The 15524-nt window shown below is 47.3% G+C and overlaps 1 pseudogene; it reads left to right on the top strand.

Moving 5' to 3' along the window:
• Positions 1–6187: 6187 nt before the first annotated feature.
• The window catches only part of LOC140417605 (heat shock cognate 71 kDa protein-like), a 75943-nt pseudogene continuing 66606 nt past the window's right edge, over positions 6188–15524 (top strand).

Consider the following 15524-nt stretch of genomic DNA (forward strand, 5'->3'; position numbering starts at 1 on the left):
CTCCTTGCAAGTTAAACATTCAATTAATTTCGTTAGCAAATCCTCAGCATCCTTCTGTGGCCGTGCAGCATTATTAATCTCTGTTCGGCTATAATGATCCTGAAGGTCAGCGCATAAACCTTTTTTTTTCGGGCTTGGACGAGGCGATTCCTTTGGCTTGTCTTCAGTTGGGCTGGAACAGTCTTCAGCGCTGTGCCCTTCATTGTAGCATGAGAGACCGTCATGGTCATGCTGCTGTGTAGTGGAGCATGGTAGGCTGTTATAGCCTTCTTGCTGTTCACGTGAGCATGGCAGACTTGCATCGTCTGCCGCTGGTTGGTCAGGGGAGGTTGCTAGACCCTCATGGTCTTGTTCCTGCAAGGACTGCACATTGGAGTCTTGCGTTGCTTCTATCGTGGAGGCTGTCCACGAGCTCTCTGTGGAGGCTTGTGACACTGGAGTCACTTCTTGTTCGTGCAAGGACTGCGCTCTGGAGTCTTGCGTTGCTTCTATCGTGGAGGCTGTCCACGAGCTCTCTGTGGAGGCTTGTGACACTGGAGTCACTTCTTGTTCGTGCAAGGACTGCGCTCTGGAGTCTTGCATTGCTTCTATCGTGGAGGCTGTCCACGAGCTCTCTGTGGAGGCTTGTGACACTGGAGTCACTTCTTGTCCGTGCAAGGACTGCGCTCTGGAGTCTTGCATTTCTGCAATTGTGGAGTCTGTCCACGAGCTTGCTGTGGAAGCTTGTGACACTGGAGTCACTTCTGGTTCATGCGAGGACTGCACTCTGGAGTCTTGCATGTCTTCTTTCATAGAGTCGGGAGCATTGAGCGGGACGTGGACCACGCTCTGTGTGGCAGCAGGGCGCTCTCCGTGTGCTTGCACCGCTCCCTGTCTGTTAATGTCAGGCTGCAGCATCATCCGGTACTGATAAGTTGGAACGTCATATCTGCTCGATTGAAGATCCTCAAATCCGAAAAATGAATATGCATCTGCGTCGGATTCAATGTGGGGGCCGCCAATGTGCAACACAAAAGGTTCGTCCGAGTCATAGTCGTATAGGACCACGGAGCTATCATTGGGCTCGCGAGGTCCGGAAACACTGTAAAGATCGTCATCGAAGTATTCGAGGTCGGAATCATCGGCTTGTGCGTAGGTAACTGCTTGTCGGAGGGTTCTTCGGAGGTCAAATTCATCTCCTGGGTCAATTTGCGGCAATGTGCTGTCATTCCAGGTGAGGGAAGGTTGTTTTACAGCTTTAACAGATTTTTGTTTTTTTGATTTGGGACGTTTCCCTTTTAAATTGGTGCAGTCTGGGGCCTCTGACATCCTGACGCTCGGTATGTAGCACGTAGGAAGCGACTGCGCATGCTCAGATCGCTGTTCCTTTACCGATGGCCGTTGTCTTGACTGCGCATGCGCATAATCTCGCGCATGCGCAAACGAAACTTCCGGTTCTGCGCGCTGCTCGCGCAACTGTGCTAGCGTCATACCTTTAGCAAGATGGCCGCCAACCTAGACCCAGCCCTCTCTCAGGCCCGGGATTTCGGCCTCTGGGAATTCGGGCTCCGGGATCCCAGCCACGAGGTGAGTACTGCAGCTTTTCTTACCTTTACTTGCCGATTGGATTGCGTTTTCTTCACAGTACTTGGAGAATTTGTCCAGGACTGCCTGGTAATCGTACCTTTGCTGCCTCCTGAAGAACCTGAACCTTGTGAATATTTCTCTTGCCCTTGCACCGGCGATGGTGAGGAGAAATTCAATTTTTTCGCTATCATCCAGGTCTTGGAGTTCAGCTGCCACCAGGAACAATTCGAACCATTGCCGGAATCGCCGCCAGTTTTCGCGGAGGTCGCCGTAGCACTGGAGCGGCTGCGGAACCGGGAGCTCTATCATTTTGCCTGGGCACTGCTGGTTGTCTCTGTACACTGAGGTATGCCGGCAGGTATCGATCCACTCCTGTACCATGTGGTGTTGGGTGCTCTGGTGCACAGATGAGCCAACACAGTTGTATGTGGTACAACTCTATTTTATTTTAACTCTTATAATACAGTTCGTTCTGGATACTCTGCACGTGCTGTCTCCCTGAGTGTGTTTGGTAACAGATCTGTCCTGGTCCTCCTCTGCAGCTAATACTGACCACCGGGGGTCGTGTCTGTGCTTTTATATCTTTCTGTCATTGGTTGTGGTGTTGTGTGTTCTGATTTGTCTGTTGGTGTGTCTATCATGATGTGTGTGTTTGAATATCATGACACTACCCGGGGACTCCACCCAAATCTTACCCGTCGCGGCCCACACGCACTTCATTCGACCTTTTATTTCAAAAACAGTTTTATTTATTTAGGCAACCTTTGGGTTGCTGCCACATGCTATTTACATCCTGGAACATTTGGATGATAAACTTAGCACTGGCCCACCATTGGGAAGTGTGCCATGTCCAAACATTTGTTTTGAAAAAAAACATTTTTTTAATGGGGGGAGAGTCACATATTGTGACCAATTATAAGGGTTTAATTGGCCCCAAGAAGGACAGACACACTAACACACCAGATATTAAACCGAAGTATTTACACACACTACGCTTGTCTTACAGAACTCCAGAAGCTCCAAGCCCGGAGAAAACCAGTGAACACAGGAAAAGGAAAGAAAGAAGACAGCCATGAGGACTCCTTTCTTCGTGCTCAACATGTTTGTGCTGGACTTTTGGTTGCGCGGGAACGCGGACCCCATCACTCCAAACCCCTTTACTGTTAACACTTCACGGCCCAGTAGTACCGAGGGCCCAGTCACCAACCACGCTGCATTATCCTGTTGTGCCAAGTTCATAACTTGGTACTCCCTATCGTACATCATTGAGGCACTGTTAGCATTGGCTATACTCGGTTGTGCAGTACAGACCATGCGCCTCCGCAAGTGGAAAAGGAGAGCGTACCGCGCTCGAACCCCGGTCTATCGGATCCGATCCCCGATATTCGGCTATGACCAGACCCCAGACCCCCGCGACATATGAATAATAAAACATGCACTGGCGGTTTTTCCTGTAATAAAAACGAAAATGTATGGAAATGTATGATCCTGAGCTTGACTGCCAAGCCAGGAAAGAATATATTAAATGTTGTGATTGTTATTGTATGTTTAGAGAGATAAGATTGTATAACGCTTGAAGAATTGTTTAGGTAAAATTAGAGGTTCCCAGTTTATTTTATTTTTTATAGATACATGCCCCTGCCTGACATAGCGCCCTCAAGAATTGTTTAGGTAAATTTTTGTGCATAGCTAGGGTCAGAGTAGTGGTCATGTAGGAGGTGCCCCCCCCCCCCCCCCCCCCGGTCAGGGAACGAAGAGGACAAAATTTATGTGATCCTTCACGCTTTGCGTTAGGATCACAAGGTGGGAATGTAGCCACGTAAAATGGCTGTGTTCCGATTAATCTGGCCAAAACCCAGTTTGAAATGGCTAACCTGAAAGACTGTTGGGAAAAGCAGCTAACAAGACACAAGCAGGCAGCTGCAGACAGTATTGCATATTCGGCTCTGGGGAAGTTAGCCCAGATCGATACTCAGGGCTATCAAAGCCATCAACCCAGGTATTTGCAGTTACATCCAGGACTGTTTGCAGCCCATCTATCCAGACATCTGCAGTTAAATCGGCTATCCCCGGGAACAATTGCAACATATTAGCAATTGAATACCGGGCCAGGCCTGTCGGCGCCTGCAGTGGCCGAAACAAAGACAGGTGAGCGACCACCCCCCGAGCGAGGAATCGCCTCACCATTGGACACATCGACCCCAGGGATTGGGGACAAATCCAATCATTTGGGACTCAGGGTCAAGGGCTGCCCCGGGAGGCGGGAAGCCCCTGGGCCCTATAAAAGTGAGGGGCCAAGTTCAGATCTCTCTCTCTTCCTCTTCGCCTGCTCGAGACCTTCGCAAAACCAGCAACCGGCAACTGTAATTTTGAATCCAGCGATCGCTATCCGCTAGAGACACCGAGCCACCGACCTGTAGCAGCCTTTTGAATCCCGTGGGCCAGATCTGATTGGACAAGCCATGACCTGGTGGGCCCTTCCTAAGTTAAGCATTGGCCAGTAGTGATAGGTTTATTATATAGAAAGTAGTATTAGGGTATTAATATTGCTTGTTGTATATAATAAATGACCGTTGTTTTAACCCTTACTAAGCGGTGTGCTGTATTATTAATCATAACCTGAACTTGAACCACGTGGCGGTATCATAAAGATACCTGGCGACTCATGAGCAAAGGTGACGTAATCAGAGCAAATAGACTAAGGTTAAAAAGAGCAACAATACCCTGCTCTGATTAGCTATCAATATCCTGCTCTGATTAGATATCGATGCCCTGCTCTGATTAGATATCGATACCCTGCTCTGATTAGATATCGATACCCTGCTCTGATTAGATATCGATGCCATGCTCTGATTAGATATCGATACCCTGCTCTGATTAGATATCGATGCCCTGCTCTGATTAGATATCGATACCCTGCTCTGATTAGATATCGATATCCTGCTCTGATTAGATATCGATACCCTGCTCTGATTAGCTATCAATGCCCTGCTCTGATTAGATATCGATACCCTGCTCTGATTAGATATCGATACCCTGCTCTGAATAGATATCGATACCCTGCTCTGATTAGATATCGTACCCTGCTCTGATTAGATATCGATACCCTGCTCTGATTGGATATCGATACCCTGCTCTGATTAGATATCGATACCCTGCTCTGATTAGATATCGATACCCTGCTCTGATTAGATATCGATACCCTGCTCTGATTAGATATGAATGCCCTGCTCTGATTAGATATCGATGTCCTGCTCTGATTAGATATTGATGCCCTGCTCTGATCAGATATCGATACCCTGCTCTGATTAGGTATCGATACCTTGCTCTGATTAGCTATCAATGCCCTGCTCTGATTAGATATCGATACCCTGCTCTGATTAGATATCGATACCCTGCTCTGATTAGATATCGATACCATGTTCTGATTAGATATCGAACACCTGCTCTGATTAGATATCGATACCCTACTCTGATTAGATATCGATGCCCTGCTCTGATTAGATATCGATGCCCTGCTCTGATTAGATATCGATACCCTGCTCTGATTAGATATCAATGCCCTGCTCTGATTAGATATCGATACCCTGCTCTGATTAGATATCGATACCCTGCTCTGATTAGATATCGATACCCTGCTCTGATTAGATATCAATACCCTGCTCTGATTAGATATCAATGTCCTGCTCTGATTAGATATCGATACCCTGCTCTGATTAGATATCGATGCCCTGCTCTGATTAGATATCGATACCCTGCTCTGATTAGATATCGATACCCTGCTCTGATTAGATATCGATGCCCTGCTCTGATTAGATATTGATACCCTGCTCTGATTAGATATTGATGCCCTTCTCTGATTAGCTATCGATTCCCTGCTCTGATTAGATATCAATGCCCTGCTCTGATTAGATATTGATGCCCTTCTCTGATTAGCTATCGATACCCTGCTCTGATTAGATATCGATGTCCTGCTCTGATTAGATATCGATGCCCTGTTCTGATTAGATATCGATACCCTGCTCTGATTAGATATTGATGCCCTTCTCTGATTAGATATCGATGCCCTGTTCTGATTAGATATCGATACCCTGCTCTGATTAGATATTGATGCCCTTCTCTGAATAGATATCGATGCCCTGCTCTGATTAGATATCGATGCACTGCTCTGATTAGATATCGATGCCCTGCTCTGATTAGATATCGATGCCATGCTCTGATTAGATATCGATACCCTGCTCTGATTAGATATCGATGCCCTGCTCTGATTAGATATCGATACCCTGCTCTGATTAGATATCGATGCCCTGTTCTGATTAGATATTGATGCCCTTCTCTGATTAGCTATCGACACCCTGCTCTGATTAGATACGATAGGCACAGCCTTTCCGTGTTCTCTGTGTGAAGCTGTGTCTCTTACAGACACGACTGTAATTGGTTTGTGCCACTCTGCTGACAAATTGTTCTATTTCTGATAACTCCATCTCGGTCAAATGCCAGGCACATGGGCCAATGTCCGTCACACCCACCCAGAACTTTCTAACATTGGTATAAAGAGCAACCCACTTCACCCAGCGCAAAGTGTGGAGTCTGGGCAGCATTCTCTCCTGCTCCCGCAGCCATGAGTTCCAACATCACCCCGGCGGTGGGTATCGACCTGGTCACCACTTATTCGCGTGTCGGGGTCTTCCAGCATGGCAAGGTGGAGATCATCGCAAATGACCAGGGTAACTGCCCTGCCCCCAGTTAGGTGGCCTACACGGACACCGAGAGGCTGCCAAGAACCACATGGTCATGAACCCCCAGAACACCATATTAAACGCCAAGAGGCTGATTGGCAGGAGATATGATCACCCGACTGAGCAGAGACTATAGCCAGCGCCATCATCACCGGCAATGGGATCCTGTGTGAGAGCCTCTCTGGCTACATCGAGGGCATTTTGAAACCCATCGTACAAGGAATGCCCAGCTTCTGTCGCAATACTCCGGACTTCTTACAGAAACTCAGCATCCATGGACCAGTTGAACCAGGAACATTCCTCGTCACAATGGACGTCTCGGCACTCTATACCAGCATCCCCCATGATGACGGCATTGCTGCAACAACCTCAGTACTCAACACCGACAACTGCCAATCTCCAGACGCAATTCTGCAACTCATCCGCTTCATTCTGGATCACAACGTCTTCACCTTCGACAACAAGTTCTTCATCCAGACACACGGAACAGCCATGGGGAACAAATTCCCACCTTAATATGCCAACATCTTCATGCACATGTTTGAACAAGACCTCCTCACCGCACAGGACCTTCAACCAACATTATGCACCAAATACATCAATGACATTTTTTTCCTTTGAACCCATGCGAAGAATCACTGAAACGACTACACGATGACATCAATAAGTTCCATCCAACCATCAGACTCACCATGGACTACTCTCCAGAATCGGTTGCATGCTTGAACACACTGATCCCCATGAAGGACGGTCACCTCAGCAAATCTTTTACTGCAAGCCCGCGGATAACCTCACGATGCTCCATTTCTCCAGCTTCCACCCTAAACACATTAAAGAAGCCATCCCCCATGGACAAGCTCTCCGTATACACAGGATCTGCTCAGACGAGGAGGAGCATAACAGACACCTTCAGACGCTGAAATATGTCCTTGTACGAATGGGGCTCGACTCATCGATCGACAGTTCCAACGCGCCACAGCAAAAAACCACACCGACCACCTCAGAAGACAAACACGGGACACAATCGACAGAGCACCCTTCGTCGTCCAATACTTCCCCAGAGTGGAGAAACTACGACATCTTCTTCACAGCCTTCAACACGTCATCGATGAAGACGAACATCTTGCCAAGGTCATCCCCACGCCCACTCTACTTGCCTTCAAACAACCGCGCAACCTCAAACAAATCATTGTTTACAGCAAACTACCCAGCCTTCAGAACAGCAACCACGACACCACACAACCCTGCCATGGCAATCTCTGCAAGATGTGCCAGATCATCGTCATGGGTACCACCATTACACGTGAGAACACCACGCGGACAACGTTGTCTACCTCATACGCTGCAGGAAAGGATGTCCCGAAGCGTGGTACATTGGCGAGACCAAGCAGACGCTGCGACAATGGATGAACAGACATCGCGCAACAATTGCCAGGCAGGAATGTTCCTTTCCAGTCGGGGAACACGTCAGCAGTCAAGGGCATTCAGCCTCTGATCTCCGGGTAAGCGTTCTCCAAGGCAGCCTTCAGGATGCGTGACAATGCAGAATCGCCGAGCAGAAACTTATAGCCAAGTTCCGCACACATGAATACGGCCTCAACCATGACCTTGGATTCATGTTGCATTACATTCACCCACCACCATCTGGCCTGGGTTTGCGAAATTGTACCAACTTTCCTGGCTTGAGACAATTCACACCTCTTTAACCTGTGATTATCCCTCTCTCCAGTTGCTCCGTCTGGACCTGTAAAGACTTAATTACCTGCAAAGACTCGCATTCAAAGTATTGTCTTGCATCATTGACTTTGTCTATACATATGTTTCTGGAACCCACCTCTTCATTCACCTGAGGAAGGAGCAATGCTCCCAAAGCTAGTGATTCGAAACAAACCTGTTGGACTTCAACCTGGTGTTTGTAAGACTTCTTACTGTGTTCATAATATACATTAATGATTTGGACGAAGGAATTGCATGCAATATCTCCAAATTTGAGGATGACACTAAGCTGGGGTCAGTGTGTGCTATGAGGCGCAGGGTGACTTGGACAGGCTGGCTGAGTGTTCAAATACTTGGCAAATGCAATTTAATGTGGGTAAATGTGAGGTTATCCACTTTGGTGGCAAAAACAGGAAGGCAGATTATTATCTGAATGGTGGCAGTTTAGGAAAAGGGGAAGTGCAACGGGACCTGAGTGCCATGGTGGAACAGTCGTTAAAGATTGGCATGCAGGTACAGCAGGCAGTGAGGAAAGCTAATGGCATGCTGGCCTTCATTTGTTTTATCTTTATAATTTTAGAGTACCCAATTATTTTTTTTCCAGTTAAGGGGCAATTTAGCGTGGCCAATCCACCTAAACTGCACATCTTTGGGTTGTGGGGTGAAACCCATGCGCACACGGGGAGAATGTGCAAACCACAAGGACAGTGACCCGGGGCCGGGATCAAACCCAGATCCTCAGTGCCGTAGGCAGCAGTGCTAACCACTGTGCCGCCATGCCACCCCATGCTGGCCTTCATAGCGAGAGGATTTGAGTATAGGAGTAGGGATGTCTTGCTGCAGTTATACAGGGCCTTGGTGAGGCCATACCTTGAGTATTTGGTCTCCTAGTTTGAAAAAGGACATTCTTGCTATTGAAGGTGTCCAGAGAAGGTTCACCAGACTAATTCCCGGAATGGGAGGACTGACATATGAAAAAAGACTGGATCGACTGGGCTTGTACTCACTGGAGTTTAGAAGAACGAGAGGGGATCTCATAGAAACATATAAAATCCTGATGGGACGGGACATGCTAGATGCAGGAAGAATGTTCCTAATGTTGGGAACATCCAGAACTAGGGGTGATAGCCTAAGAATAAGGGATAAGCCATTCAAGACTGAGATGAGGAAGAACCTCTTCTCTGAAAGGGTTGTGACCTTGTGGAATTCTCTACCACAGAAAGCTGTTGGGGACAGTTCATTGGAAATATTCAAGAGGGAGCTGGACGTGCCTTTGCGGCTAAAGGGATCAAGGGGTATGGAGAGAAAGCAGGAGTGGGATACTGAATTTGCATGATCAGCCATGATCATATTGAATGGTTGTGCAGGCTCGAAGGGCCGAATGGCCTGCTCCTGAACCTATTTTCAATGTTTCCATGCAAAATTGCCCTTAGTGTCCAAAGGTTAGGTGGGGTTACTGGGTTACAGGGATAGGGTGGAGACGTGGACTTAAGTAGGGTGCTCTTTTGAATAGCTGGTGCAGCCTCGATGGGCCAAATGGCCTCCTTCTGCACTGTAAATTCTATGAATTCTATAACTTGGGTCAGCAGCAGAGTTTTGAATAACTTCAAGTTTACAGAGTGTAAAATGTAGGAGTCAGGTCATGAGACAAACCACGAGTCCATTCGAATAGTCAAGACTGGAAGTAACAAAGGCATTGCGTTTGATAAGGTTCCCCACGGTAGGCTATTGCAGAAAATGCGGAGGCTGGGGATTGAGGGTGATTTAGAGATGTGGATCAGAAATTGGCTAGCTGAAAGAAGACAGAGGGTGGTGGTTGATGGAAAATGTTCAGAATGGAGTTCAGTTACAAGTGGCGTACCACAAGGATCTGTTCTGGGGCCGTTGCTGTTTGTCATTTTTATCAATGACCTAGAGGAGGGCGCAGAAGGGTGGGTGAGTAAATTTGCAGACGATGGTGTTGTCGACAGTGTGGAAGGATGTAGCAGGTTACAGAGGGACATAGATAAGCTGCAGAGCTGGACTGAGAGGTGGCAAATGGAGTTTAATGTAGAGAAGTGTGAGGTGATTCACTTTGGAAGGAATAACAGGAATGGGGAATATTTGGCTAATGGTAAAGTTCTTGGACGTGTGGATGAGCAGAGGGATCTAGGTGTCCATGGACATAGATCCCTGAAAGTTGCCACTCAGGTTGATAGGGTTGTGAAGAAGGCCTATGGAGTGTTGGCCTTTTTTGGTAGAGGGATTGAGTTCCGGAGTCATGAGGTCATGTTGCAGCTGTACAAAATTCTGGTACGGCCGCATTTGGAGTATTGCGTACAGTTCTGGTCACCGCATTATAGGAAGGACGTGGAAGCTTTTGAGCGGGTGCAGAGGAGATTTACCAGGATGTTGCCTGGTATGGAGGGAAAATCTTATGAGGAAAGGCTGATGGACTTGAGGTTGTTTTCGTTAGAGAGAAGAAGGTTAAGAGGAGACTTAATAGAGGCATACAAAATGATCAGGGGGTTAGATAGGGTGGACAGTGAGAGCCTTCTCCCGCGGATGGAAATGGCTAGCACGAGGGGACATAGCTTTAAACTGAGGGGTAATAGATATAGGACAGAGGTCAGAGGTAGGTTCTTTACGCAAAGAGCGGTGAGGCCGTGGAATGCCCTACCTGCAACAGTAGTGAACTCGCCAACATTGAGGGCATTTAAAAGTTTATTGGATAAGCATATGGATGATAATGGCATAGCGTAGGTTGGATGGCTTTTGTTTCGGTGCAACATCATGGGCCGAAGGGCCTGTACTGCGCTGTATCGTTCTATGTTCTATGGGTTAGGTTTTCAGCAGCAAATTAGCTGAAAGAGAGGGAATTGTGCGATATTATAGTAGTGGAAATAGGTGGTTTTGGTGACGGTGCTGATATGTCAATGATAACTTATCTCGGGGTCAGGTTTGCGAACAGTTCAGAACATAAGAACGAGGAGCAAGAGTAGGCAATTCAGCCCCTTGAGCCTTCTCCACTATTCAATCCAATAATGGCTCATCTCATCTTGGCCTCAGCTTCATCTTCATGACAGTTCCCCATAACCCTTCATCCTGTTTCTACTTTAAAAACCTATCTTGTTCCCTCAAATTTGTTTAGTGTTCTGGCATCCACTGCACTTTGGGGTAGAGAATTCCACAGATTCCCGATCCTTTAAGTGAAGGAATTCCTCCTCATTTCTTTTTAAAAATATTTTTATTCGGTTTTTCGAAGTTTATACGTATCACAAAAAACAACAGCAACAATCTCCCCCCTCCCTCTAACAGCTAATGGTGACCAACTCATTGAAGTACAAAATGAACGGCCGCCATCTTCCGTGGAACCCATCAATTGCCCCCCTCATGGTATAATTTTCCAGCCATTCTGAGGCACAGGGTGGAGGTCAGATTCTCCACCATCAGCACCTACCTGCGAGCAATCAGCGAGGTGAAGGCCAGAACATTGACCCCACTCTCGTCTGCAAGTCCGGCAGATCCGACACACCAAATATCATAGATTATCATAGAATTTACAGTGCAGAAGGAGGCCATTCGGCCCATCGAGTCTGCACCGGCTCTTGGAACGAGCACCCTACCCAAAGTCAACACCTCCACCCTATCCCCATAACTCAGTAACCCCATCCAACACTAAGGGCAATTTTGGACACTAAGGGCAATTTATCATGGCCAATCCACCTAACCTGCATATCTTTGGACTGTGGGAGGAAACCGGAGCACCCGGAGGAAACCCACGCACACACAGGGAGGACGTGCAGACTCCGCACAGACAGTGACCCAAGCCGGAATCGAACCAGGGATATGGCCACTACGGGACACGGCTTCAGATCAATTTGTAGAATTGCCGACATAGTGCTCAAGAAGGAGTCCCAAAACGCCACAGGCCAAGGAAATGTCCAGAATATATGTACATGATTGACCGGGCCCCTCCCATACTGCTTGCACTCATCCTCCATTCCCACAAACAGCCTACTCATCCTGGATTTGGTCAAATGTGCCCTATGCACTACCTTCAACTGTACCAGCCCTAAACTTGCACATGATGATGTTCCATTCACCCTTCACAGAATCTCGCACCAAATTACATCCTCTAGCTCGGACCCCAGCTTCTTCCCACTTGGCTTTGACCCCAACCAAGAATGCCGCCCCCTCTGCTATAAGCCTCACATTAATCCCCAACATACTCCCCTCCTCCATCCCCACCAAGGATAGAACCATTTACAACAACGAGGAAGGGCGCATCACTGAAAAAGATAGAAAAGTATTCTATTTTTTTTCTCATAAATTTAGAATGTCCAATTATTTTTTTCCAATTAAGGGGCAATTTATTGTGGCCAGTCCACCTAACCTGTACATCTTTGGGTTGTGGGGGTGAAACCCATGCAAACAAGGGGTGAATGCGCAAACTCCACACGGACAGTGACCCGGGGCCAGGATCGAACCCGGGTCCTCGGCGCCGTAGGAGAAAGATTTTCTTCGCAAAGTCACACACCTGCAAATATCTAAATGTGTCCGCTCGCGAAAGCCCAAATTGCGCCACCACCTCCTCATGAAATGAAAATCACTTATTGTCACAAGTAGGCTTCAATGAAGTTACTGTGAAAAGCCCCTAGTCGCCACATTCCGGCGCCTGTTCGGGGAGGCTGGTACAGGAATTGAACCGTGCTGCTGGCCTGCCTTGGTCTGCTTTCAAAGCCAGCAATTTAGCCCTGTGCTAAACAGCCCCTTAACATAGCTCGCAAACGGCCCTCCATAAACAAATCCTTCATCACAGCATCCCACCTCCTCATTTCTATTGTAATTCTGACAGCCCTTAGCTTAAAATGATGGCTTCGCATTCTAGAATGTCCAACCAAGTTGCTGTTTTTAAAGAAAATGTATTTTATTACAAACATATGTCAAAACAGGTTACAGCAAATAAACACCCCGGGAAACATGCACCCCTACAATCAACTAGATAGTCTGTAGAGAATTTTCCTCTTTTTCACCCCCCTCCCCCGCGATGAGCAGCCCCTCAAACATCCCCCACCTTACCTCAAACCCCCCTGCAGAGACCCTTAATTCATACTTTATCATCTCTAATCACAGGAAGTTGTACAGGTCACCCAGTCAAGCCGCTACCCCCGGTGGCGATGCCGACCGCCACTCCAGCAAAATTCACCACCGTGCAATAAGAGAGGCGAAGGCCAAGACATCGTCCTTCCTCCTCTCCATGAGCTCTGGCTTCTCTGAGACCCCAGATATCGCCACAAAAGGGTCCAGATCCACCTCCTCCCCCACTATCCTGGCTAAGAACACGAACACTCCTGCCCAGAGTCTTCCCAATTTTTCGCAACCCCAAAACATGTGCGCGTGATTCGCTGGCCCCCGCCCACACCTCTCACACTCATCTCTCATCTGCTGCCCTCTGAAAAAACCCACTCATTCTCGCCCGAGTCATATGCATCCTGTGCACCACCTTAAACTGTATCAGGCTCATCTTTGCACATGAGGTGGTCCCGTTTACCCTACGCAGTGCCTCACTCCATGCTCCCCAATTGATCTCCCCTCCCAACTCCGCTTCCCATTTCTCAACCATTTGTTTAACAGTTCTCATCTTGGTAGTGTTCTTTTGTATAGGTCCTGATTTTTAGTTTGTGATATTTATCTTATTTGGTTTTGTTTCTAATCATCCGACCCCTCCCTCTGTGTGGATTTGCCCTTTAATTGGTTTTGTTGATTTTTTAGGTGGGAACTGAGTGCAATATCCTCATCTTCAATTTGGGTGGTGGCACCTTTTGAAGATGGTGTCTTTGAGGTCAAATCCACAGCTGGAGACACCCACCTCTGAGGTGAAGATTTTGATAACCGTATGGTGAACCACTTAAGAATTTAAGCGTAAATATAAAAGGGATATCAGCGGCAACAAGCAAGCTGTGCTTCGCCTCCATACGGCCTGTGAACGTGCAAAGCGAACTCTCTCCTCCAGCTCCCAGGCCAGTCTGGAGATCGAGTCTCTGTTCGAGGGTGTTGACTTCTGCACCTCCATCACCCGGACACGGTTTGAGGAGCTGAACTCGGATCTCTTCCGAGGAACCTTGGAGCCTGTGGAGAAAGCTTTGAGAGATGCCAAAATGGATAAGAGCCTGATCCACGAAATTGTGCTCGTGGGGGGATCTATCAGAATCCCAAAGATCCAGAAGCTTCTGCAGGACCTCTTTAATTGAAAGGAGCTGAATAAGAGCATCAATCCCGATGAGGCAGTGGCTTATGGCAGCTGTACCAGCAGCCATTCTAAGTGGAGATAGCTCGGAAACTGTGCAAGACTTGCTCCTTCTGGATGTGACACCCTTATCACTGGGCATCGAAACAGCAGGGGGAGTGATGACAACCCTGATCAAGAGGAACACCACTATCCCCACCAAGCTGACCCAAATCTTCACCACCTACCCAGACGACCAGCCTGGGGTCTTGGTCCAGGTGTTTGAAGGTGAGCGAGCTATGACCAAAGACAACAGCCTATTGGGCAAGTTTGAGTTGATAGGAATCCCACCAACACCTCGGGGTGTCTCTCAGATAGAAGTCTTTGATGCCAGTGGAATATTGAATGTTTCTGCTGTTGATAAAAGTATTGGTAAGGAGAATAAAATCACCATCACAAACGACAAGGGGCATCTGATCGCATGGTGAATGAAGCAGAGCATTACAAAGCGGATGATGAAACACAACGACTGCAGGTAACTGCCCAAAATACCCTTGAATATTATGCATACAGTATGAAATCGACAGTGGAAGATTATTATGTAAAGGTAGGAGTGTACACTGTAATATCAAATAGTGTTTCTAAGGAAATAGGAAAATGGACTATTAAAAAACTGAGATATGTCAGTAGATACTGTACCACTATGTCAGTAGATACTGTACCACTATACAAAAATGTTACAATGTGCTGTGCAAATTAAGCCAGATCGTGGTTCATCGGTATTTAATTCTCATGGGTTGTGGAATCTTGGAAAGAAAAATAATACATTTAGCACAGATGAATCTGTTTGCTTGGGGCGGCAGTGATGCAAAGCACTCAGCAGTGCGCAGTTTATCATGTCGTGGGAAAGTGTTGTATACATCACAGTAGGCAGTCGAACAGCAGACACCAAGCCAAGGCGCGTGAGGATTAATTATCGGAAGCCGCACGAGGCGCTTTCATCCCCTGACACATCTAAGTTGCCGAAACAAAAGAGTTTCCTCAATGACTTGTGACAGTACTCATTAAATGTATAATGTGCTTAATGAGATCATTTCCACCAGACTGTTTTAAAACAAATATGCAAACAAAGAATGGGAGTGTTGACATGTTTAATAAAATTAAGTTTAATGGAAACATTTCTGACATAACGGCACTGGCCACCATCTGGCACTGGGATGGAGCCCAGACAGTCCTTCTGTGTCTCCTTTTCTTGGCAATTTTTTGTTCTCTTTCCTGTCCAGCAGACACAGAAT

The sequence above is a fragment of the Scyliorhinus torazame genome, chromosome 1 (genome assembly GCF_047496885.1).
Source record: "Scyliorhinus torazame isolate Kashiwa2021f chromosome 1, sScyTor2.1, whole genome shotgun sequence".
In the NCBI taxonomy this organism is placed as follows: Eukaryota; Metazoa; Chordata; class Chondrichthyes; order Carcharhiniformes; family Scyliorhinidae; genus Scyliorhinus; species Scyliorhinus torazame.